Source organism: Zalophus californianus, chromosome 2 (assembly GCF_009762305.2).
Source record: "Zalophus californianus isolate mZalCal1 chromosome 2, mZalCal1.pri.v2, whole genome shotgun sequence".
In the NCBI taxonomy this organism is placed as follows: Eukaryota; Metazoa; Chordata; class Mammalia; order Carnivora; family Otariidae; genus Zalophus; species Zalophus californianus.
In genome coordinates, this window is record NC_045596.1 from 137,364,568 (window position 1) to 137,389,338 (window position 24,771).

Sequence of the window (24,771 nt, forward strand, 5' to 3'; positions counted from 1 at the left end):
GGTGTCTAGGATGTGTCAAAATAGCTCTTTTTTAGGGTGAGATATAAGTTATTGCATCTGGATCCTTCTACAACCAAAAAGGAGGCCCAATGCTCAGTGGACTACTTTGGATTTGAGAGGTAACACATTCCTCATTTGGGTACATTACCCTGGTCCATTTACTGAGTGACCCAAAGAGCTGCTAGTTTTTCTGCACAGCAAAGGAAATCATCAACAGCATGAAAATGCAAACTACTAAATGGGGGAAAATATTTGCAAATCATATTTCTGATAAGGAGTTAATATCCAAAATATATAAAGAATTTATACAACTCAATAACAAAAAACAAGAGTAATAATAATTTAAAAAATGGTCAGAGGATCTGAATAGATATTTTTCCAAAGAAGACATACAGATAGCCAACAGACACATGGAAAAGTGCTCAATATCGCTGATCATCAGGAAAATGCAAATCAAACACAACACGATATCACCTCACACCTGTTAAAATGACTATTATGAAAAATACAAGATATGACAAATACTAGTGAGGAGGTAGAGAAAAGGGAACCCTCATGCACTGTTGGTGGGAATGTAAGTTGGTGTAGCCACCATGGAAAACGGTGTAGAGATTCCTCAAAAATTAAAAATAGAACACCATATGATCCAGCAATCACACTTCTGCATGTATGTCTGAAGGAAATGAACTATCTTAAAGAGACATCTATACCCCTAGCATTATATATATAATAGCCAGACATGGAAACAACCTAAGTGTCCATTTGTGGATGAATAGATAAATAAGATGTGGTATATGTATACAATGGGATATTATTCAGTCATAAAAGAAGGATATCCTGCCATTTGTGACAATATGGAGAGATGCTGAAGGCATTATGCTAAGTGAAATAAGACAAAGAAGAATATTGTATTATCTCATTTATATGTAGAATCTTAAAAAAAAAGAACTCATAGAAACAATGAGTAGATTGGTGGTTGCTAAGTGTGCAGTGGGGGGAGGAAAGAAATGGGTAAATGTGGTCAAAGGGTAAAAACTGGGCACAGGTATCCCCTGTTTTTCAAAAGTTCACATTATACAACTTTGCTTTTACATTACATTAGTACCTGTTTTTGCTAACTTGAAAAACAAAGAGGATTTTGATTTAAAAAAAAAAAGGTACAAAGTGAAAATAGTGTTCAGCATTTGTTTTGCAGCAGGCTGTTACAGAGGCAACATGCACCCTAAGCAGTGAGAGTGACACCACAACTTCTTTCCTAGGAACTACACTCAGCATGTCAGCATCAAGTCACCATAGTTTTAAACCAGGTCTGTACGTATCTGTGCTTTCTCTCGATTTATTTTGTGTATCCATTAGCAAGATATGGATTCCATCCTAAGGTATCAGAAAAGCCTAAGAGAGGTTTTTTTTTGGGGGGGTCTCAAAATGCTCAAAATTTTTTCCATATAAATTATGATAATTGCTTCTTCACTTTATGCCATTTTGGCTTATAAAAGGAACATTCTACTTTTGGATAGTGGAGGAAATCTGTATAAGATGAATAAATTCCAGGAATCTAATGTACAGCACGGTAACTATAGTTAACAATACTATATTGTATACTTAAAAATTGCTAAGAGAATAAATCTTAAAATTTGTCACCACAAAAATACATACATACATACATAAATACATAAAAGTAATTATGTGAAGTGATGGATGTGTTAACCAACCTTAGTGTCATAATCATTTTGCAATAATACATATATCAAGTCATCAATGTACACCTTAGACATACACAATGTTATATGTCAGTTATATCTCAGTAAAGCTGGGGAAAAACTGCCACCCATGGACGTATAGAATGCCCTATTCATTGTCATGGTGTTCCACACAGCACTGCTTCACAGCAAAAGTGCAGCAATGTGTGCTCATACTCATGGAATTCACTTGTCTTACTGTATTCCCCACCATTCTGAAGCAGCTAACTTTATAAAATGGTACAATGGCCCTTTGAAGTCTCGGGTACAGTGCCAGGTAGGTGGTAATACCTTACAGAGCTGGGCATAGGTTCTCTTCATGCCTCTGAGTTACCAGACAAAGAAGTGACTTGTTGTGCTGACTGGGGCTACTCATCCTGACTTCAAGGGGAAGTTTGAGTACATCTCTACGATGGATGTAAGGAAGACTATGCCAGGAATACAGATGATCCCTCAGGATGTCTCCTATATTATTGTGCCCTGTGATTAAGGTCAATGGAAAATTACAACTCAATCCAGGCAGGACTATTAGTAGTCCAGACCCTTCAGGAATGAAGCCTTGGGTAGCCATACCAGGTAAAGAATCACAACCATTGATAAGCTTGCTGAAGGTAAAGGGAATACAGAATTGGTAGTAGAAGAAGGTAGTTATAAATACTAGCTGTGACTACATGACCATTTACAGAAATGAGAACTGTAATTTATGATGAGCTTTTCCTCCTTATTTTGTTATGAAGATATTTGTGTATGTGTGCATAAATTATGTTTTATTTCCTTAGTCATTATCATGTAACATCTGATGTACTGATTTTATATTATAGTATATAAGGTTTATCAATTTGCAGCATAGCATTTAAGTTTCAGGATATCAAGAAGAAGAGTAAACATGACTCAAGGATTTTACTTCCTCTTCTGGGGAAGATTAGTGCATTTTCAGTTGTACACATAATAATTGTATCATGTTAGGTGAAATTATGACTTTGCTATTATCTTTATTTGGAAATTAAGTATGATTTAAGAAGACGCATATGGGTGACAAGCTGATAAGGGCTCCCTCTGTACATATAGGTTTTGTTTCTCTGAGGAACCCTGAATACATTTATCTTTGATGGAGATTAATATTTAAACAGTATTTAAACAAAGTTCAGTTTTTAAAAATCCCCTCTCTTTAGTCCTATGTGTATATTAGCAAAACAAATGTCAGATATCTGGTACTAATGATCACATGGCACAGATGTACTACCTAAAACAATTGTTCTTTTATGGTAGCCTTCTTTTTTTTTTTTCTTTTTTTTTTTTGTTAACTGATACTTCACTTATAAATGTTTTCAGTCTAAGAAGTTCTCTAGAACATTGAGCATTTAGATAGATCCTGTTTCCACCTCTACTTAAAGTTATTTTCTTAAATGTACCAATGAAAATAAGTAAGCTTTGTGCCTGATATCTAAATGGTCCGACCTTATTTACCCACATTTTATGAGTATGCTTAATTTGGCATGTTTCAGCCTAGATGAAGAGGTTATTATTTGGTCTATTTAAAATCAGAAAAGCACGTGACAAGTTTAAAAAAATGTATAAAGGATATTTTTGGAAAACATTGAAGAGCACAGGATTATGTCTAGTATAGAGAAAGAATGCAAATATAAGAAAAAAGTCATCCTTGCCATATTTATCATATTTTAATTACAATTACAGAAATCCACCTGAACTAACTCAGTTTCATACAAAGGATTTACTGGCACATGTAACCAACTCTTATCAAGGGCAGGGGTATATGTGGGCCATAGGGTGACTAGGATCAAAGGACTTGAAAATTGCCAGGATCCACTCCCTCCACTTCTTGCCTTTGACTCTCTGCATGCATCTACTTTATTCAATCAGTCTTGTTTCTTCCACTGACTTAGAAGCAAGAATGCCAAAGACCTTATTAATATTTCTAATCTTCACTTCTGAAAAAGAACTGATATGCTTGTTAGCTAATGTTAATTCTAAAAATCCGTAGGAAGTGTTGTTACTGGCACAAATAGGATACATTGCCCATCTTTGAGCGAATAACAGTAGTCAGGGAGTGGAATATCATAATGGAGTCAACCGGGGTCAGGTACTGCATTCTAGACCAATCACTGTAGCCCCCGTAGCCTTTACCAGAATCACATGATTGAAATGGCACTAGTAATAGATGTAAGAACTAAGGGGATCAAAAGTGAGCAGAAAATCATTAGATATCCACTACACTGTCCTCAGAAGTTAAAATAATTGAGTTGACATGTGACAATATACTATTAACGTTCAGATTGAACATCTTAATTGTCAATTAGTTTTCCAATATAGAATTTGTTTTGAGCACATCTAACAACATAATATCTCAGGAATGGGAATAAAGTGAGTCATGTCTAGGGTACAGAGACCAATTGCTTGTGTTCAGTGAAATAATTGCCATTTTCTTAAGACACCCAATTTGACAGTTCACAAAGCTCTACTGCACCTGCTGTTTATGATCCTAATTACGAGTGTACAGCAGAAACCACCACCACCAAATACCACCTCAGAATACCTCAAAGAACAGACTAACCAAATGAAAAGTTTTCATACAATAAAAAAAATGAAGTGCTTATAAATAAAACCAAAGTTGTGGCATCTAAAATCACGCAATAATTTCCTCTGAATTACATTCCAGAAAATAAATAACAGTTAAAAAGAAAAATGGCATTGCCTGCAGAGATTGAAATTGCTTCCTCCAAAAGTATTACTTCCTATTGATATCAATTTGCCTCAGGGGCAAGATGTTTAACTAGCAGTCTGTCCCTGACTGAGTGCCAACATTGTCTGCTGATGACCAACACTTGATACAAATGGTCTGATTTTGGATCAAGGCTTTGTTCCATAGCCTAGGGACTGTGTCCTGCTCACAGGAAATGACCCAGTCCCTAAATGAACAAATATCCAACATTATGCTCTTGTATCTAAGTTGACAATGTTTGTGCTGCTTCCAAGTGTTTCAGAATTCCTCACATGTTGTTGAATATTTAAAGCAAAATCACCAATATCTAAAGGTTATAATGTGTGATCACAGGTGCAGTGTTTCTTATACAGCAGCTTTCAGTCTTAGCTGCATTCACTGACACTCAAAAAAACCAGAAGCACTCTTGTCTCATGTTTTGTGGATGCTCTAACCATGTCCATACCATCTACTTGAGGCCAATCTCCCAGAGGATAGTGAACGTGAATTATTCATCTTTTCATTCCCTAGTATAGATCCTACTGAAGAGTAAGCACTTGATAAGGGTTGTTGATTCAATGAAAAAATCAATATCACTTCCAGTTAGGAAGAAATAATTCCACAAGAGGTGCAGAGGACAGGCTTTCACAATATAGTAGCAACTGTATCCATATTTAGGCTTAGATGTTATTATAGAAAAACATAGTAATGATAGATGCTACTTGTTATTCATTCTTTCATTGCCTTGACCAGTAAACAGAGAAAACAAGCAGAGAGCTATTTCAGGAGTGTTGTAAGAGATAACAGTGGCTTGGTAGCATCTGAAGCGTTGAGAAGTGGGCGAATTCCGAATATATGTTGACAGTACAAACAAGATGTACTGAAAAGCTAGACATGTGATGTGAGAGAAAGCAGAGGAATACACACACACACACACACACACACACAGGAACAGACAGAAGATAGATAAACAGAAACAGAGAGAAAGGTCAGGAAATGAGATGGCCCTATGGAAGCAGTCAGCACATTAATTCTCCTAACGTCACAGGACCACGAGAGTAGATAGGAAGGAAGGAATGATCCTTCTGAGATTTTGAGGATTAAATACAACAGTCAGAAAGGTGACTAAAAGGAGCTACCAGTGAGGTAGGAGAAAAAACAAGTAAACAAGTATTTTCATAGAAAAAAAGAATACATTTTGTTAATTATGGCTTGTTAGTCCAGTAAAATGAGGACTAGAAATTGGTCATTGTTTTTGTCAAATAAAAGTCATTGATAACCTTGGCATGACCTAAGAAGAGAAATGGAGATGAAATCTTGAGTAAAATGTCTGTTAAAGAGAATGGGAGGGGGAAAAAAAAGAAGAAACAGTGTTTTAAGCAATACTTCTGATGAGTTTTACTGTAAGAGATTGCAGAACAGGGGCTAGAAATGGGTGTAGATGTGAGAGGAGAGCTGAAAGACTCCATAAAAACCTGCTTCTTGTTCCTTTTCCTGCTTCTATTCTTGCTAGGACCTGCAACCCCCCACTTACCACATGCCTCAGAATGCAAATAGTGTATTGCTACTTGTAAGGGAGAGGGAGTTCATGATTTCTTTAGAAACATCTAAGGAAGGACCAGGTGATAAGTGTATTCCGGACCACCAGTGTTAGACATCTTGACACCAAGACTCCTTGGCTCAAAGGAATAACGCCTGGGCCCTTGTCTCTGTTCTAATGGGTGTCTGGATGCCTGAAAGGACACATACACCAGACCACAGTCCTCTAAGAAAAACCCTGGACCCCAAGCAAAGATGAGACTTCCTCCTTTTCTTTCTGAGTCTCCCAGACACTCTGTACCTGTACTCTTTCTATGCCTTCAATAAACTCTGCTTTCACCTCCTGCTGGCTCACATTTGTTTTCTAACCTCCATGCAGCCAGGGACCTCTTGGCTGGTCCTGCAGGACCCCCTCTGAATCCTGGGAGCCGGTCTGCCAGCATCAGATGTAGATGTAGAGGCTAAAGGTGGGAATGTTTACTGTTTAAATAATAATAGTAAGGAGAGATGGACAAAAGATAAGGAATTAAAGGGTGTAATTGCAGGTACAAGTTTGCAGTGAGGGCTCACAATGTTTTAGGGACAGTGTCAAGTTATTTTCTTGTATTATCTCATTTAACTGTTAAAACACCCCTGCAGCAAATATCGTTATACAGTTTTACAGATGAGTAATGGATTAGAGAGGTTTAATAACTTACCAAAAGTCACAGAGCTGGTAAGAGGTAGAGCCAAGAGTTAAACGTAAGACTTTCAAATTCCATGATTTTGATCTAATCATTAGCTTTTGGTCATGAAATTTGTCAGGCTACTTAAGTGCAGCCATTAGTTTTATCTGAACTTAAGGCCTTGAAATTCTTTATACAGCCTTCAGTGTACCCAAGAATTATCTTTAGCTCCAAGAGAACTGCAAATAACATTTTTTTTACAAATCTCAGCTACATAATTCTCCACAGTCAAGCAACAGAAAATATGTCTATATATAAATATAGTTACATCAACCTAGACATACTGTTTACATATTAATCTCCTGTTCAATTTTCAACAACAGTACATTGCTACAAAGAAGATATTGTAGAGTAAGAGAGAAATGTAGGTATTTATTTCCCAGGATTATTCTACATTATGACTGTCACCTCCAAGGCCAAGAGAGGCTGAATCATTTTCTCATGATAGAGATGGAATTAGAACAAGAGAAAAGAGGGAAAATTCATGGAGAAATTTTTAAAAATACATTTTTCTTTTCTCTCTTTTCTCTTTTATTTTAAAACATACAACAAATAAGTTTGAAATCACATCCCACACCAAATAAGGAAGATAAAAAGTTAAAGAATTGAAACTTTGAAAGCTGTGAATTAGAAAAATTAATTTTGGCTGTTGTAGATGAAAAATCTTAAGGATTTTTCTTAAAGGATTTTCTTTAAAGGATTCATCTTTCATTTCTGAGGTAGTACGTGAGTGATTGAGTGTAATCTCTGGGGCTGAACAAACCTAGGTTTAAATCCTCAGTGAGTGACTTTGGATATTTTGCCCCCCTAAGATTCAATTTCCTCATTTAGAATAAGAGCTCCTACCTCAAGGACATGTGAGGTATATATGAGATCATTTTGGTGGAGTGTACTACTTCGCCCACTAAACACTACATCATGTTGATAATTTTTATTGCCTTTTATGTTTGAGAATAGGGGTTTCCCTGAAAGTTTTTCTTGAAAACTGCTGCAATTTAACATGGATTTTGGTCGCCCTTAATTTGTTTTTAAATAAAAAGTTATAAATTAGTATCTGAATAATGATTCAGAAAAATCAAAAGATTGAGAGAATTTGAGACAAAAATCCTTGAAATCCACATGTCCTTAGAAATAAATATGCTTAGCAAACTGACAACTTATCTTTATGAGATTCAGTTATTTTGACAATTCTACAATGATTAAAAAAAAACCATGCACATTGAAATAACTGCTCAACCTCAACACATTGTCACCACAAAGATGCTTTCTCTATTTATATAAATATATAAAAAGATATTTGAAAAAATACATTTCAAAAGTATCTTCTTTATATGGTATAATATATAAAGTAGATAGGTGTAGATAGATAAAAAGTTCATCCTTTATGCCAGGTCCTATGCTTCAAATAATTAAACTGCAGTCACATATTAAATTTTAAAAACCTGTCCATTCAAAAAATGTTCATATGAGGAGCATGCTTTTTTTATTTAAAAATTTTTAGGTTTATTTACTTGTTTAACTAATCGCTACCCACAGCGTGGGTCTCAAACTCACAACCTGGAGATCAAGAGTCACAAGTGCCTCTGACTGAGTCAGCCAAGTGCCCCGGGAGCATTCTTAATATGTTTTTCTCATATTTTGAGGACAGAAAGAATACCTTCCATAGCCAGATACAGAAATGAGAGTTTTAAATTCCCAAGAAGAAAGTTTTCTACAACGCCATCATTAGAAATGGAGTAGAGTGTGTTTAATTTTGTGTTTCATTTAATGAGGAAATTAAAAATTTCCTTTCATGTCCTACTAAAATTTCTCAGGATATGGTAGTCCATAGTGATATGTTATTGCCATGCAGCCTAAATTGCTAATATTTCAAAAATTTTACATCACTGTACTTGTAACTAACTACATCTTACACCCAAATCACTAATAATTTTTAAAATTTTTGATAACAAAAATCTAGAAATAAAGTTAAACTGATGGAGTACTGTAAAAAGAAGAAAAAGGCAAGAAAAAAAGAACTTAAGGAACTAAATTTTTATCCAATTAAGCTTTCTTATTTTTTCCTGACTTAAAAAGATTTTTTGCTCTGCCTCCATCACCTGGTTCTGTTGATCAAAAAATTCTTTGTCTTTAAAAAATTGTATTTGACATTAACTCACTGTATCTGTTGAAATTAATTTCTCACATCTTTCCATGAAAACTGTGTGTTCCCAGTAGAGCTTGTCACACAATCCAAAGATCTCTAATCCAGCTCAAGGAACTCTATTTTCACACCACTTCTCATTCTACTAATATAACATTTGGCTTGAAAATGTCTCATTATTCTAATAAGTCTGGTTAATGTGGTGAACAGCTGTGTTTGTTCATGTTTCTGGATCTGTATATGAACAAAAACTCAAGAATAAACAGGGAAAAAATACTTTTCCATTCTAAGTAATAATACCACAGCAGAGAATTAAACTTTAATTTCTTTCTGAAAAGTCTGTTCAGATAACCTCCTCTTCCACCATCTGCTTTAACAAAATCAATATACTATCTGGCGTCATACAGTTATTTCATGACCTCAATATCAAGAAGAAAAAATATCAGGTGCCTGGGTGGCTCAGTTGGTTAAGCAACTGCCTTCGGCTCAGGTCATGATCCTGAAGTCCCGGAATCGAGTCCCATATCAGGCTCCCTGCTCAGCGGGGAGTCTGCTTCTCCCTCTGACCCTCTTCCCTCTTGTGCTCTCTCTCTCTCTCAAATAAATAAAATTTTAAAAAAAAAGATGTATTTAAAAAAAAAGAAGAAAAAATATCCCTTTTTTTTTTAAGATTTTATTTGTTCATTTGACAGAGAGAGAGAACACAAGCAGGGGGAGAGGCAGAGGGAGAGGGAGAAGCAGGCTTCCTGCTGAGCAGGGAGCCCGATGTGGGGCTTGATCCCAGGACCCTGGGATCATGACCTGAGCCGAAGGCAGACACTTAACAACTGAGCCACCCAGGAGCCCCGAAAAAATATCCCTTTGCTATGTCAAAATTTAGTTTAAAGAATTGGAATTGGTAATATAAATTTTTCAATGCTCTTCATTTCAATAGTCTTTGGAGACAAAACAAATAAATTTCAGTGTTCTAGATTATTTAGGGAGGTTTATTATTAATAATGTATTTTATTGATAACCTTATCTCATCCCTACCATTTGTCTTATTTTAAATCTGAACACCTAACTCCTCTTCCAACTGGGTATTATAACTATGTTTACCCTTTGTTGTGCTATTGAGTAGAGCAGGGTTATACTGGAATGCAAAGGATTTAAGTAATCCCCTTGCCTTATGCCCAATTTATAACTGTATATGAAAAAGCAAACAAGCAAAACTCTTACTTCTCAGGCCTACTTTCCACAGATGCATTTTGTAGTAGTCCATTTATTTGTAGCAGTTATTTACTGATCACTATGCAAACAGGAGAATATTGAGCTACAAACACTAGATACCCCGATCTATCTAGTGTTTTATTAATTGATTCCTACTCCTTTCAGAAAAACCTTTGAAGGTCTGGCTTTCCTGAGATAGTAAGAGGAATGAGAATGTCTGAAACATGACCAGAGTTCTTGAAAACTGGGCCAAACAAGAACAGTATCACCACAAAGTGATGAAAGTAAAAGATGCATGTGCAGTTAGAGGTAAAGAAATAAAAGAGGAAATGAAGCCCCTGCTGAAGATTAGTGCAAGGTACAGTGAAGGGATGGGGGATTGGAGGAAGGTGGTCAAAAGGTACTAACTTGCAGGTATAAGAGAGATAAGTACTAAGGAATGTCATGTCCAACGTGGTGACTAGAGCTAACACTGCTGTGTGATATATGGGAAAGTTGTTAAGAAAGTAAATCCTAAGAGTCCCGTCACAAGGAGAATTTTTTTTCCTTTTTCCCTTTCTCTTTTAAAATTGTATCTATATGAGAAGATGGATGTTAGCCAAACCTACTGTGGTAATCATGTCACAATAAATATAAATCAAACCATCATACTGCATGCCTTAAACATATACATGATGTATGTCAATTATTTCTCAGTAAAACTGGGAGGAAAAAGATAAATGTTAGCAAGGATGTGGAGAAAAAAGAATCTTTATACACTCTTGGTGAGAATACAGAATGGTAAGCTACTATGGAAAACAATGTGGAAGTTTCTCTAGAGATTAGAAGCAAGACTACCATAAGATCCAGCAATTCCATTTCTGGGTATTTATCCAAAAGAACTGAAATCAGAATCTTGAAGAGATATCTGTACTTCCATACTTGAGTTCTTAATTTGTGTGGCAAATTTTTCCCCTATAAACTAGTAGGTCACATTCACACATTTCTAAATGATAAACTGGAAATAATTGGTATCCATTTAATATGTTGTGTATTTTAGATTTCGTTTCCACAGATGATAAGATACAAAGATTAAAGAGAAGCATTTACTGAATTTAATTATTGAACTATTGTGGACACATGCATTTGAAGCTTTTTCCCCCTTATATACTCTATATTAAGGCATAAAAAATTCAGTAGTAGTAATTACTACCAAATAAATGAAAAATTTAAACTGTACATCCCAACTTGTATCTTTTAAAATAGAAAATAACTAGGCAATCCTGTATAATCCCAATAAACCACTAATGACATTCACTTGTTTACAGTTACAAAGCAAAATAGGTGTTCATAAAGTAGCCTTTCAGGTAATGATAAAATATGTAGAAAATAATGTCAAGATCATCAAGCTTACTATCCTTATTTAACAGGTGCGGAGATAGGCCCAGAGAGGTTAAATTATTTACTGAGACCACAAAGCTAGTTCTAGTACTAATCACATATTGTGCATATGTAATGTTTTAATGCTCTTGTACCTTCTATGTTGTACTCACAGGAGAGGTATAGGAGGCCCATAGAAATCAAATGACTCATACATACATGGTTTTGAGAAGCCAGAAAGAAGGTTCAAAATCAGGCCTTTGTCTCCATACTTAGAACTTTTACAGATTTACCCCCACTGCTTCAGGAGCAGATCTGAGGTTCTCAGCTGGGTTGCTGAAATGCCGAGAAGGTTCATTCCTGGACTGAGCCAAAACACAGGAAACTAAGGACGGCTAGTGTGGAGAAAGTCAGGAATGGACTCTAGTGAGTGGACAACTTTATTATACCTTAATTATATCTGCCTATGAGGTGAGGAACAGCCCAATTTTTCTTGGGGGTTTTAGTCAATAACCAGATGTTTATGACTTACATACAATGATCTAGGAACTTGTTTTATTATTATTTATTTATTTATTTATTTTTAAAGATTTTATTTATTTGTTTGACAGAGAGAGAGAGAGAGAGAAAAGCACAAGCAGGGGGAGAGGTAGAGGTAATGGCAGAGAAAGAGGGAGAGGCAGACTCCCCACTGACCAGAGAGCCCAACTCAGGGATCCCAGGACCTGGGATCATGACCTGAGCAGAAGGCAGATGCTTAACCGACTGCTACCTAAAGGAGCTTTATTTATTATCTGATTTAATTCTCACAACCCCAGAGAGGTAGATGTTATCTTCCCCATTTTCATGGCCAAGAAAGTGAGGAGCCTCAGAAGATTAGGATATTTGTGTAAGTTTCTATAACTGGAATTAACAGAGCTGACCCACTCTATAGTTTGGCTCTCTGCTCTGTGTTCTGCCAAGTTCATGGAAGGCTGCACAAGGTCTATGCCCTTTCCTTAAGAAGATGTAGGATTAAAAAAGAAAGTGTTTTCTATTGTTTGCTTTGCTTTTTGTTGTTTTTTGCATGAGGTCCATTTTCAGGATAAAGGCAGAGGTCAGAAGTCTAAGAAACGGTTCAGTTAGGCTATCAGAATGAGACTCAGGATCTATAAAATAGAGGCCTTTGCTGTCAGAAAAAAATCTAAGAGCCTGTCCGCAGTCGTTGTCATTTGACTGTTTGCTCCATGTAGTGACTAACCTGGTACTCGAAGAGCCGTCCTTGCCTTCTGCAGAACAAAGAGGGAGGGTGTTGGGGATACCGAGTTCCATATTAAAGCTGAATGGAGGGAAAGTAGAGGAAAGCAATTGCCCTAAGTAGAGGAGAAGGTTGAGAGACCTCCTGAGATGTGAGGCAAAGAAAATAATAATAAAAAGCTTAGGAGATGCCCACTTAAAATGTATTTACAGTTCTATAACATGAAGGAAAAGCATATAAAATTTCCCTGATAACTTCTAACAGCTGATTTCTTAAAATAAAGATTTTGGTACTTAGAAATTATCAGAAGTTCAGTATATGTTTCACTTCATTTGCTTCTTCCAAGTTGACTACAAAGTTTAATGGTTATATTTGTAAATGGAACCATAGCTACATTTTATGTCAGGATAATGTATGATGTTTTTTTAAGTTGTATTATAGCAGGATGTGACTTTTCATTGTGTAATTTTAGCTAAGCCATACAAGTTGAAGACGCTGGCGGTGAAACGGGCTAAGGACACTCTGAAGAGGGATGCTGGACATGTCTATGCAGGTCTTGCCAAGAGGCAGCCAAAATGGTTCCTACACTAATGATCCCCAAGTGAAATCTCCAACTCATACCAGAAAAGGTTAAAGATTCATGCTGGGGAGCCTTTGAAGGGAATTCATTTGAGTAGAAACACTATGGTATTGATTCCTTCCCTCTTTTATGAAGAAGAAGAGGAAAGTGCTTCACCTTTGCCACTTTGAGTCACATGAGGTGTGGGCAGAGCAAGAGAGTCACCTGTAGAGATAGGTGTTCTGTGTAATGAGGGACTGGCTAACATCTCACTCTTCAGGTGAGGCTTGATGAGCAGCAGAGACAAGGAGGCCTACCTGGTGCTGCTATTGGTACTGCGTGAGAGTTCTCGGCAGAAAGAACCTGGAATATTTTCCCAGAGACTGGAGGCACAGATGAGGAGAAAGCCCAATGTCAGCATCTCACCTGGTGGGTTCTGAAGGTGGTTGCCAGCTGGGGTTGTCCATGAGGGAGTGGGGGGGAATGACAGCAGAGGGAGCAGAGGGGCCCACATAGTCACAGATGGGGGGGTCGAGGATATATGGGTTTGCCTGAGTTAAGTGATCCTACACAGAACAGCAAGGACCGGGTCCTGTTGAAAGAACCCTGTTCAAGAGGAATGCCTGCTTGAGAGGCATGAGGGAAGTTAACAGAAGTCAGACTGAAAGCACATCATCACTGTCCATGACAAGGGAGCTGGGAGGTGCCCAGGGCTAGTTCTGAGTTTCCCCGAAGAGCCCAGCAGTGCTACTCCTTACAGCACCAGGAAAGAGGGCCTCAACTATGGGATGTGATAGAAAGGGACGTGTGACATTTGTCCTTCTTTCATCTCCCCTTTTCTGGCCCTAAGGCAAGATGGATCAGAAGAATCAGAGCTAAGCAGAGGAGGAGGGGCAGAAGCTCAGGTAGGGGAGGAGTAGAGGAAAGAACATGCCTTTTTCCCTCCCTGCTGCTGCCCTGCCCCCTCCACTGGAGAAGGAAGTGATGGAGAAAAAGAATATTTGAGTAAAATATTTGGGGGGGAGTGGGATTTTATTTTCAATGCTTTAAAATGAGGATGTTCTTGGGGTGCCTGGGTGGCTCAGTCATTAAGCATCTGCCTTCGGCTCAGGTCATGGTCCCAGGGTCCTGGGATCGAGCCCCACATCGGGCTCCCTGCTCCGCGGGAAGCCTTCTTCTCCCTCTCCCACTCCCCCTGCTTGTGTTCCTGCTCTCGCTGTGTCTCTCTCTGTCAAATAAATAAATAAAATCTTTAAAATAAATAAATAAAATAAAATGAAGTGCTCTTAGTGGTAAAGTGACCACATATCATCACACTTTAATAGAGTAAATTCTCAGTCAATTTGCAAAAAGGGAAAATCTGACTATATTAGTGGGCTACGGCTTCCCAAACAAAATACCACAAATGGGGTGATTTAGACAACATAAATTCATTTTTCTCATAGTTCTGGGGACTGGAAGACCAAGATCAAGGTTCCAGCAGGTTTAGTTTCTCCTGAGGCCTCTTTTCTCAGCTTGTAGATGACCACCTTCTCTCTGTGTCTTCACACAGCCTTTTTCCTCTGTGTGTATGAATTATTGGTGTTTCTTCCTTTTTTTTAAGATTTTATTTATTTATTTGAGAGAGAGAACAAGCATTGGTGAGGGGCAGAAGAAAAGAGAGAAGCAGACTCCCCGCTGATCAGGAAGCCCGACGCAGGGCTCAATCCCAGGACCTTAGGATCATGACCTCAGCCAAAGGCACTTAACCAACTGGGCCACCTAGGCACCCCGATGTTTCTTCCTCTTATAGGGACACAAGCCCCGCTGGATTAGGGCCCCAGCTTTATGAGCTCACTTAACTTTGCCTCTTTAAATGCCCTGTGTCCAAACATAGTCACATTGGGAATTAGACTTCAACATATGCATTTTGGAGAGACCACAATTCAGTCCATAACACTGACAAACTGAATTTAAGATGATGATGACAGAAAAATAAAAGCCATTTAAGAAACCATTCATACCATGTTTTCTTAGGGAATAATTCCCTTAAGGGAATTACCATATCTTATTCAACTATATCCCTAACACCTGGCCAAGGGTCTGGCACCTAGTGGGAACCTAGTAAATATTGTTGAAGCAAAATAAATGAATCATCAATCAATTTAGGATTCTATGGAAACTACTTAATTTATATATAAATATATAGGTGTTTATCATGACTGCAGGAAGAAGTAAAACAATAAATATATGTAAAGACTTAACTTTAGCCATTTAAGAAATGTTATTATCATTATAAGATCAATATAAAAGAAAACAGAATCAAAAGCTAACCTGAAATGGCAATCTACTTATGTTAAATTTGTCTCTCATAAAAACTCTAGGAGGCATACAACAGTAGTTTATTCAATATTGCCACACAAAAATACAATAAATAGATTGCAAATAACCAGGAATTATGATTTCCCAGGACAGTAATCACACCCTAGCTACCTTTGAATAATTTTTTGAATTTACTATAAGTGAAATATATTCCCTTGGGGAATCAAAATCCCTATCAGAGGCAAACTGTATTTATTGATTGACAGATTTTTAAAATAAGAACTTGAGTTCAAGAGGAAAAACAATAGGATGTTTCCATCATTTGACATTTTTTTCCATAGATGGTGCTTTGTTTTATTTTTTGTTTTCTAGTTAGGCCACAAATTAAATCTTAAATTCGGTCCTAAGAAAAAGAAACTCAAATTCTGATAGTTGGCTTTCACTAAGTGGCAATTTCAGGCTTTTGTGTATAATTATGATGACTATTTTAAAAGGCCAAGTTTTACTGGAATATCATTAGAAATGTGAAAAGCAGACACTAGAAATGGAAACCTTATTATAAGGCCTCCATGGTTGTGGTGGATATGGAGAAAATAGCACTGGGCAGAGAGAGAAATCAAATGGTGCAGATACAACAAAGCCTCAGCTAACACCACAGGGGATTCTGAAGTATGTATTACTTGTAATGAGCTGATATCTTCCAGTAAGGGAAATGGCTAGGCCTTTATAATTCCTTCACAATCAGTTACTGGGGGTGGGGTCACCCCAGGAAGATCATGCTCTTTCTTGGATTATACTGCTCTCTGAAGCTGAGGCAAACTCAGAAGGGCTAACACACCCATGTGCTGGAGCAACAAATCTTTCTTTTAAGTGGGTTCTGAATACATCTCCATGTTCACATTTGTCTATTCCTTGAACTGATTGTCTCGGTTTCCTCAAAGACGTTTGAGAGAGAAGTTAGTCCAGGATTCCAGGGGGCTCTATTTTTAAGGGAAGGACAGAGAGGGAGGTAAATTGTATGAACTATAACCCTACTATTGCAGCTGGTCTTGGACCCCATCTAATGATACCCATCATCTTCTTCCTCAGCTGTCCATTATGGATTCCCCTCATCCTCAGACCACCATTGATGGTCTTGATGGTTGGCTTGGTAGTATGATCTGGACCATCCCTGAAGACCCTGAACCTCTGGTTACCATAACTTTTTCACATTGTGGTTGCTGGCCCTTTTAATTTATCATTACAATTGGACAAGTGAGTAGAAGCAGACACCCAGGCGGATCACCAGGTGCCACACATATTCCTCCCTGATCCCACTGTGTGACAGAAACCCTACCACCTCTTGGTGATTGTTGTTCAATTATTCCTGTCAAGATTATGATTCTTCCTTTCCTGCAGTCTCTGGGCACAAAGAGCCTGAGTGCCTGGGTTTCAACCATAGCTTGTAGCTCAATAGGATTCTCATCATTTTTCCTTGGCAAGACTTTGTACCCTTTGGGGATTAGGACTTCCAGCCACGTAGAGCCTAGAGTTGTGGGGATGGGAGACATAAACACCCCAGTGGGTTATGAAGAATGATAATTAGTGGAGCTTCTCCTGTCTCTACTCCTTGGTTCTCAGATGTAAGTATTCTTCCTACATGATACTGTATCAAGTTGTTGATGCAATATATACACTGCATCTTAGAGGTTGAAGCATGATCTTCATAGAATAGCGCTTTAGGCTAACGTGCCTCAGCTCTTTCAGGCCAATGGCTTCAGTTAGTGCATATGTGATATAACTATTGGGTCACATAGTTATGGACCCACTCCCATGCTTCCTTTGCTATAAAGAAGGTCTTCTGATCTGACCAGTGCTATGTGGGATCCCATACTGGAGAACTAAACACTACATCCACTCTTGGATAGTTGTACTGGTGAGGTCCTATGAACAGGAATGAAAAATCTCCCCCATGATATGTATTTATTTTTATTAAATCAAGTTTTTGTTCTTTCCAGGTTGAAAGGAACCAACTGATTTATTCAACTCACCATCAAATGGCCGGTTGGCCTCCTTGATAAATAACTCCACCTAGAGTACAAGCATTGTTCTCTCTTGCTGCCAGTTTGGATATTCAGTTGCAGCAGCAGCTAAGTGAGCCTTGGTAAGTGGAATCTCATGCTGTTGGACCCATGCTTAGCCTTCATCACTCCCACTGTGACCCCTGAATTAAGTGAATTCATGTGCTCATCATACTTGTGCTGATGTGACCAATCACACATGAAATTGACTGGCCAAATCTTATTACCTGATACTCTCCTGTGAGAACTGCTATGTGAAAAAAAGTCATTCCCACTTTGTAGCTTTAATCCCCTATCTCCATCCTTATGCCTGTACATCAAATGCTCTTATCCAAATTTTTCCAGTCTTTTTCCTTTTGAGCCCCTGTAAGCAAGGAATTCAACATTACTTAGAGCACCATACGTCCCGAACTCTGTGTACACAAATTGGATGGCCAGGTAGATTACCTGAAGCTCTGTCCATTCGGAGGATTTTGTTTTCCACTTCCCACTATTTTCAAGGACTTTCCTGAGTGAAGCTGCCATTTTCAACTTTCATCCACCTGTTAATTTAACCCATTTGTAAACCAGGAGTAGGCTTTTATCTTCCCAGGTGGTCATAATGGAGTTGGTGGATTCACCTGTCTTTAGGACTTAGTGGGTTTGGCAAAGTTGCAGAGGCACGATATCCATTGCCAGGTACTTCATCACTACCAAGGTCCAATATCGTGCCAGGAATTGTTTCTCAGAGGTGTGTAATTCTCCACTGCATCTGGCACCACCTTCCTCCAGAAGCCCATACGTCTCCCACTGGAGAGTGCTATATGACATTCATATGGCTTAAGTAGAAAGATTGCCTTAATTGAAGCCTGGATCTGCTGCAGAGTCTTTCCTTCCCCAGGACCCACTCAAAGGTGGCAGCTTTCCATGTCACCAGGTGTGGGATATTCTCTCTTAAACCCAAAGGGTTCTACCAGGCATTGTGCTTCCTTCTTTGCGGTAGGAGACACAAAATTCATTAATTTATCCTCTAAGTTAGAGAGTATGTCCTTGCAGTCCCTGGGCACTGGACTGCGAGTGATTATCCTGATGTGTTGGGCTACTCCCCGAATCTTTGCGGGATTGGCCTATCTCTCCTTCTCTGGAATGTACATAGTTACCAAGGCTCCCAGTTTGCTAGTCACTTCTTGCTCAACAGCTTAATTATCATAGACTTATCAATGTAGTAAATCAATGTAGAGTTACCAATGTAGTAAATCAATGTAATGTTCTGTGGGACGACCAGGTGGTCCAGATATCTTAGGACTATATTCTGACAGAGGGAAAGTAAGTTAACAGAACCCTGAAGAAAAACTGTAAATGCCTAATTTTGTACATTTCATGTGCATGAAAACTGTTTCTGATCTGTTTTATCTGATCTGAGTACAAAATAACATATTTGCCAAATCCACATTAGCAGGAGCTGAGGCCAGATTAATCCAGTCTAGAACAGCACCATGTCTGAGATAGCAGCCACAATCAGGCTGCTATTCAGTGGAGTCTGTGGTAGCCTGCAGTCATCCTTCAGGATTCATCTGGAGGTTTTTTTAGGGGCATATTGATGACTTAACTGAAAACGGGAAGGGGAGCACCACTCCTATATCCTTTAGCTCCTTAAAGTGCTTAGAGATGGCATGCATTTCTCGAGGGCACAGGTGCAGGCCTGTTTCAGTGGTTTGTGCTCAACCTTCCACACTATGATGTCACTTTACTATCTGGGTCAAATGCTCAATGTGAGGGTGGCACAATTATACATTGAGGGACATCAGAAATGACCACCAAGTGGGTATACAGAACATACAGACCCACTGTAAGCCAAACCTTGGCTCTGTATCCATCTATTATCCGCCGCAATACAGCCGCATTCCATCAGAGAGTGAGATGGGCTGGGGCATTGATGGCAGGATGCTCTGGTCTCTGGATATTTATTACAACTCAGAACCTGTTTCCAACTGGTGCTATATTTTCTTTTCAAATACAGATGACGCTAGAGTAAACATATTCGGACACTTTGCTCACTATTTACTAAATCCAAATCTCAGCAAGAGATCTTAAGTAACAAAGTTTAGCCATCCTCACTGATCATGTAGGAACATGAATAATAAGATCAGTTCAACTGATATGCTTCATTCTTCCTAGTCTGGTCATGTGAGGGACAGAAATGACAATAGCCATACCAAACAGAAACTGTGCAGTGTGCTGAAGAAGAGCAAGCAGCCACACATGGAGCTAACAGAACAAAACAACAAAGGGAATGCTTTAAGAGCAGCACAATCTCCAGCAAAGCGTCAGCTTGGAAGTGATAGCTAGCAGCATCACAAATGGGGTGGCAGCTCTTGGGGAGAGTCCAACTCACTGAGGGGACTCAGACAAAGGTACAGCATCACACACAATAGATATAGGCTTGGGGGCTGCTGCTGATGGCCAAAGGACTGTGAGGAAGGGACAGTACTACACATTATTTTTTCAGAAAAAAAAATCAAATATACATGAGGTAATCACATGGTTGGTAGAGAAAACAACTAGGATTGAAATGTTCTACCTGTATCATTGTCATCTGTCACTGACATTGTATACAATGGGAGGAGTTGAAGTAAATGAAAGAAAGGTCCTGTCCCGTGCTAGCATTTTCTGGCTCTAATCTCTAAGGATGGAGACAACAGTATAATGGACAGAAGAAATACTAAATTCAGGTATTCAGAACCTTAGCTTGGTGGTGGTGACTAGATGATTTGAGAGGGAAAGACAGGGAGACCCAATTCAAAGGCAGAGATCATTTAGTTTCAATGAACAGAATTTTGAAAGAGGTTCTAACAAGGGGGGGTGATGGTGATCAGGATACAGGAAAATTTCATGAAATCTATCATAAGAAATGTGACTAAGTATGTCCCAAGAATTGCAAAAATCAGTGTGCAAATTTCTCTGTCTCTTTTTCTCACTAGGTCATAATGTATTTTTTTTCTATCTGTTCTATTTTAAAATTTGTAGGCTAGCCTTTTTTTGAAAGAGCTCCTTTCTGATTTCCTATAAAATTGATTGTCATGTGGCTTGCCCAGTGCCAATTTTGGACCCAGCTCCAGACAAACTTATGTCCCAAAGCACCAGACTCATTCAAGTTTTGTGTCTCATAGCTCACATTTTTGAAATAGGAAAAATTTGACTGGCTAAACAAAAAATATAAAGTATCCATTTCAAATGCACTGTTTAACCTTGAAACTTGGTCAAATTTTGCCACCCCTGCCTACAATGGACCCCAAATCTGTAACCAAAGAAATTAGCTGTGTTGTAAGGTGCATGATTGACAGGTGACCTGCATTTTTTTAACCTCTTATCTCTATTTTACCATGAAATAACACCTAAAAAGTAGCCTGGAGAAAGTTTGGGAAGCATTGAATCTGACACAGACAAAAAAAAGACATATACTCCCAATTTCATGCTGAGAACATTAGTGAATGTGGATTCAAAGAGCCCTCATCAGAAATCGTGCTGTGATACAATGCAAAGGCTAATAATGGAGGAACTACTGTTAGCACCCGTCCTGATACTTAGAAAATTAATGGAAGGAGACCATCTATTTCTCTGAAAGGGTCTGCAAATTATGAGTCACAGATACCAGTACAGAGGCAACTTTCCAACCCAAGGATATTGGAAAGGCTTTGGTAAAAACCACGTATCTACAGGTAAAAAGGGATGACAAATTGAGACTATGAGATTCACTGTGAAGAGATATATTTAGCTGATACTGATGACACTAATGAGGCCATTCTTTTTAAAAATTTCCCTCTGTTTTATTGAGAAATAATTGACATGCATCACTATGTAAGTTTAAGGTGTAGAGCATGATAGTTTGATTTACATGTATTTTGAAATTATTACCTTGCATTATGATTAATGATTACCAGTAATGTTAGGTTCAGTTAACATCCATCTGCTCATATAAATACAATAAAAAGTTAAAGAAAGAAAAAATAATAAAGAAAAAATGTTCTCCTCGTAATGAGAATTCACAGGATTTACCTATGAATGTGGGGGTGTTGCTATCTTTTTGAGTTAGTAACACTTGTTATCTTTTCATTTTTTTGTAATAGCCATCCTGACAGGTGTAAGGTGATATCTCATTGTGGTTTTGATCTACATGTTCATTGCCACATTATTCACAATAGCCAAGATATGGAAACAACCCAAATGTTTATCAGCAATAAATGGATAAAGAAAATGTAGTATATACAAAAATATTATTTAGTCTTAAAAAAGAAGAAAATCCTGTCATTTGTAACAACATGGATGAAGCTAGAAGACATTATGCTAAGTGAAATAAGTGAGTCACAAAAGACAAATACTGCATGATTCCACTTATATGTGGTATCTAAAGTAGTCAAAATCACAGAAGCGGAGAATGGAATGGTGATTGCCTGTAACAGCAAGGAGGGGGAAATAGGACTTGTTCAATAGGTATATAATTTCAGTTATACAAGATGAATAAGTTCTAAAGATCTGCTATACAACACAGTGCCTTTAGTTAAAAGTACGATATTATGCACATTAAAATATGTTACAAACATAGATCTCATGTTAAATGTTTTCACCACAAACACACACGCGCAGGCGCACACATATCACAGGAAAATTTTTGGAAGTGATAGTCATGTTTAGTGTCTTGATTGTGATGGTGGTATCATGAGTGTATGCATATGCCCAAGCTCATTGTGATGTATATATACATTAAGTGTGTGTAATTTTTTGTGTATCAATTATACTTTAATAAAACTTTAAAAAATTAAAAAGATACATGCATGGCAAGTGTAACATCCTGATAGGTAAATGGCAACACATTGTTTTTCAGATTTTTTAAAAGTAATTTATTTTTTTAAAGATGTATTTATTTATTTGAGAGAGAGAGTGCACAGAGGGAGGGGCAGAGGGTGAGGGAGAGAATCTCAAGCAGACTTCCCATTGAGTGGGGAGCCCGACATGGGGCTCATTCCCATGACCCTGAGATCATGACCTACACCAAAATCAAGAGTCCATACACTTAACCGACTTAACCACTTAACCACCCAGGTGCCTCAAAAGTAATTTATATTTACGTAATAAAGCTGCTACTTTTTTCTTTAAGTACTTACAAGACTTTCTAAGGATAAGAGCTGACTCCCGGGGTGCCTGGGTGGCTCAGTTGTTAAGCATCTGGCTTTGACTCTGGTCATGATCCCAGGGTCCTGGGATCGAGCCCCACGTCAGGCTCCCCGCTCTGCAGGAAGCCTGCTTCTCCCTCTCCTGCTCGCCCTGCTTGTGTTCCCTCTCTCACTGTGTTTCTCTCTCTCAAATAAATAAATAAAATCTTAAAAAAAAAAAAAGAGCTGACTCCCCATCCTAGTTGTCAGTATTTCTGATTATAACTAGAAAGGATATGACTAATTATAACTAGAAAGAAAATTGACATTGTATTTCTGTATCAAAAAGTATCAAGATCAGCGTGCCTGGCTGGCTCAGTCAGTAGATTGTGGGACTCTTGATCTTGGGGTTGTGAAATTTGATCCCCACCTTGGGTGTGGAGATTACTTAAAAAATAAAATATTTTTTTAAAGTATCAAGATCAAGAAATTAATAAATAATTATTCTCAGGGCTTATTTTTTTATATTACAAACAACAAAACATATTGAAAATGCAAAGTAAAGTGACCAGTATGGACATTCTATCCAGATCAACCACAACTTTTTGTTTGCTATGCTATTATCTTCCTTAAAATAAAAAAAATTAAGATTTTATTTATTTATTTGAGAGAAAGAGAGAGAGCACACTGGAGAGAGCATGAACATGGGGAATGGCAGAGGGAGAGAGAGAAACAGACTCCACGCTGAGCAAGGATCCCAGGACCCTGGGATCATGACCTCAGCTGAAAGGATCTGCTTAACTGAATGAGCCACCCAAACTCCCCTGCTGTTCTATTATCTTAACTGCAAATCATTACAGTGGCTTTTTCTCCAGTAAAATTAAAATTAAAATTCATACTTCCACTTGGTCTACAAGAAGCAGACATGTATTCACTATACAGCCTAAGAAATATATATACATATATGTACACATATATATATATGTAATATATGTATATATAAAACACCATGACCTCTGAAGTTTCCTGTAAGTTCCTGCCCAGTTCTATTTCCCTGTCTCTCTCCAGAAATAACTATCTTGACTTTGTGTTCATTATGTTCTTGATTTTTCAACAGTTTTATCATCTTTTATTATCTACATATTCAACCCCAAAATAATGTATTGTTTAATGGCCTGTTCTTAAGCTTTATTTAAATTGACTCAACTGCGTGTATTTTTCTTGCTTCTTTCACTCACTAGTCCATTAACAAAATTCAAATATGTTGATCCAAAGATATAGTTATTTCGTTTTCCTCTTATTCCATACTCCATTATATGAACATAAAAAATTATTGATGTATTCTAGTATTAATAGGCTGTTGGTCTTTTCCATTTTTTTGCTTCAGTGAACAATGTTGCCATGATCAATCTTATGCATCAGGAATTTTGTTGAATCATAGGGAATGTGTCATCGACCTCAGTAGGTAATGTAAATTTTCCAAAGAAACTGCACAGATTTGAACTCCCATGAGCAGCAGGTGAGGGGTATCATTACTCCACATCCTCAAAAACATTCTGTACTATCAGACTCTCACTTTGCCAGTCTGGTCAATAGGTGATAGTAAGTCTGAGGCTTTAGTTTGCACTTCACTACTTAGTAATGATATGAAGTCTTTTCACATGTTTATGGACCATTTGTGCTTTCTCATCTCTGAACTACTTATTCATAACTAAGTTTACCATTGGGTTGCTTTCTTTATTCCATTAATATCTAGACTTTTTAAAATGTATTTGGGACTCCAGTCATGTCAGTTGCACATAAAGCAAATAGCATCCACTTTGAAGCTTATTGTTTCACTTCTTTATGGTGTCTTTTGATACACAGAAGCTCTTAGGTTTGATGAGCTCATTTGAATCTTAACCTTTATGGTTTATACTTTGTGCACTTGGAATAATGGATTTTTCTTTGTTGTTCAGTACATAACAGTTACTGCCATTATTCTTTTCTGGTGCTCAAATGATCAAATTTGTCAAGAGGGGGTCCCTTCCAGATGGATCCTGTGTCATTTTT